Below are 2,948 nucleotides of genomic sequence, written 5' to 3'. Positions count from 1 at the left end.
GCGCGGGCCGGGCGCGGGCGCTGTCAGCGCGGGCCGGGGCGCTCCGAGGGCCCGGGGCTGCCTGCGCCTCGGGCCCGGCCCGGAGCAGCAGCAGCGGCGGCGGCAGCGGCGGCGGCGGCGGCGGCGCGCGGGTAGGAAGTGTCTCCGGCGGCGTGTCTGGGTCTGCTCTCCGAGTGTGTGCGTGTGCGTGTGTGTGTGTGTCTGTGTGCGTGTGCGTGTGTGTGTGTCTGTGTGTTTTCTTAAGCCGGGCTATTCAAACCTGCTGCAATTCTCCGATAAACAATGATTCATGGGGCTTAATGCAAATAAACGGATTGCAAACGGCGCGGTTCGCGCACTTTGCAGCCGGCCCGGTGGAGCGGCCAGTGCCGGATTTCTCCCCTTTTTTGCAGATCTGCAGAATATGGCGTCCCTGTCCTGTTTTAAAAATAAGCCAGGCTGCCATTTTTGTTTTTCTTTTGTCTGAAAATTTTAATAAAACTGTCTGAGAATGTGGGAGAGGCGGCTGGAAGCAGAGGGGGCACCCGAAGGGTTGGCTTTTTTTCCTTTTCTTTGGCGAGAGCCGCGAGCCTTTCGGGGAGGTGAGACACAATGCAATTGCACTTTAAAGAAAAAAAAAAAAAGAAGCCGCTGGGCGATTTGGGGGGGAGGGCTGGGAATTTAAAGTTAACTCCGAAAGTTTTCTTTTTTTTTTTAAGCTCTTTTTTTTTTCTTTTCTTTTTTTCTTTTTTTTTTTTTTGGAAGGCGGTGAAATGCCGCGAAAGGATCTCGGGGCCCATTTCTCCCCCCAGCCAGCCGCCTTTGCAGGATTTTTGGGAAAAAGTTAACTGCCGGTTTCCTCAGAGCTGCGGGGGGCACGTGGAGGGTTGGCGATGGGGACTTGGGGGGACCAGGAAGTGTCTTTTGGAAAAGGCTCTATAAAAATGGCATTGTAAGGAACTAGATCCTCAGATTTGGGGGAGAGGGCTGGCAGTAGGGGCTCTGAGTGGGCCCATGGTTTCCAGCTCAGACCCCTGGCATGAGGAAATAATCTTGCTCTCCCCTGCCCTGCCCTGGAACAGTGTGTGTGTGGGGAGGAGGGGGCCGTCTCCTTTATGGGTGGCCGGGGGAGGGGGGTGGGGGGGCTCCCTTGTAGGCGGGAATCATGCCCTGGGCGCTGGAGTGGCTTCTGGAGCCCTCCGGCAAGTGTGTGTGTTTGGCGGTTGGCAGTTGGAGAGCCCCTTCTTTGATCTGGTGGGCCTCCTGGCCTCTGGAGGTGGCATCTGGTGGCAGATGCCCCTGGGTGGTGGGCTTTTGTCAGGGTGTAGGCTAGGGGCCCCAGTGGGTCTTGTCTGAGGGGAGGGGGAGGAGAGGTTGCCTGGTTGAGGGGGGCACTCGTTTGCTAGTGTGAGCCTCTCCCTGGTGGTGCCCTTCTAACCTTTTCTGCTACTCTTGCCCGCACCCTGAAGCCTCCTCTGTTGGAGGCAGTTTGGACTTCGGTGAAGTTACTTAAGTATCTTGCTGGACAGGTCAGAGCCTGCTGGCTTTGGAGGCGGCAGGAGGGTCTCAAGACCAGGCCCAAAGGTCTGGCGCTGTCCAAAGCATCAGGCAGGTTGGGCCTGGTCTTTACTCCTTTGGGAAAGTTTGTCCTGGGAGGACCCTGAACCCTTCTAGCCCCTGTCCCAGCATCTCCTGGAGGGGAGACCCCTCTAGTCTCACTCCTGGTTTGTATCCTGGCTCCACAGGACAATGTGAGCTTCCTGAGAGCAGAGTTAGGGATCGAAGGCTGGGGTTTAGGGGTTCAGGGTTGCAGAACTTGGCATGCCTGGGCCAGAGGGTACCAAGCTAGGTATTTTTCAGGTGGAGAAACTGTGGTCCAGAGCGGGGGAGTGATTTGCCCAAAGTCGCACTGCCAGTTAGAAGGAGAGCTAAGATAGGGACCCTGATGTTCAGGCTCCCACTTCTGGGCTCTCTCCACTGTTCTCTGTGCAGGCCCTGACTCCTGGAAGAGTCAATCTGGACAAAACTGGAATGGGACAGCATGTCCCCCTTCACTTCCCTCCCCCCCCCCCCCCCCCCGCCCCGGGCCAGCATAATCCTTCCTTGTGAATGGAACTTTGCAGGTTGCACAGTGGAGTGCATGGTTATTATCACATCAGGCTCCCCCAGAAACTTGCTTGGGGTGAAATTGTTGAGGTGGGGATATTTAACCCCATTTCAAAATTTAGGAAACTGAGGTTTGGAGAGGTTGAGCAGTGGCAGAGGAGGACTTAAACACAAGCCTCCAAACTCCTTGTCCAGGTCTTTTTCTAGGTGGGCTTTGGTGCTTGTAGATAGGGCTTTTCCCCACCTTCTGGTGTTTAGTCTCTCAAATTCTTCTGCTGACCCAGGGACTGTGTAAAAATCTAGAGTCCCCAACCCTACAGAATGTCAGAACTGAAAAGGCCCTGAGAGGTTATCTGGGCTCAGAGAGGGGAAGCCACTGGCTTGAAGTCACCCAGCAATTTGGGTCCCACCTAGGACCAGAGGCCTGGGCTCGTCTCCCTTCCTCTACAAGAAACTCAGAGGGAGAGTGACCCACTCCACCCTCCGCTAAGCTCCACTGGGCCCTGGGCGGCAGTGATTGCTGCTGCTGGTGATTGGTGATGGGTAGTGGGTGCTACAGTAGCCGGCCGCTCACAGAGACGGGGTGTCCCAGGGGCTTGGGATATGGAGGCAAGATGGCCCCAGGTGGAGAGGAAGCTGGTGTGGGGGTGACGTGTGGACTGGGTCTAAAGCCAGCCTGGCCCATCCTTCTCTGGGCAGACACTTCCTTGCCCTGCCTCTCTCTAAAGCAGAGTCCGTCCTTCCTCTCTCCCTCCCTTCCTCCCTCCCTCCCTCCCTCCCTCCCTTCCTTCCTTCCTTCCTTCCTCCCTCCCTCCCTCCTTCCTTCCTTCCTTCCTTCCTTCCTTCCTTCCTTCCTTCCTTCC

At 56.5% G+C, this 2,948-nt stretch overlaps 1 protein-coding gene across 1 annotated transcript in view; it reads left to right on the top strand.

The window, feature by feature from the left end:
* Nucleotides 1-50: 50 nt before the first annotated feature.
* The window catches only part of ZNF362 (zinc finger protein 362), a 38,091-nt gene continuing 35,193 nt past the window's right edge, over nucleotides 51-2,948 (top strand). The window contains exon 1 of the mRNA XM_035019168.1: nucleotides 51-131. The gene's annotated coding sequence lies outside the window, so the exon portion shown is untranslated. The remainder of the gene's footprint in view (nucleotides 132-2,948) is intronic.

The sequence above is a fragment of the Mirounga leonina genome, unplaced genomic scaffold (assembly GCF_011800145.1).
Source record: "Mirounga leonina isolate KUSES-001 unplaced genomic scaffold, KU_Mleo_1.0 Mir_173, whole genome shotgun sequence".
In the NCBI taxonomy this organism is placed as follows: Eukaryota; Metazoa; Chordata; class Mammalia; order Carnivora; family Phocidae; genus Mirounga; species Mirounga leonina.
Note: the sequence above shows the minus strand (reverse complement) of the source record. Positions and strands in the feature narration are given on the sequence as shown.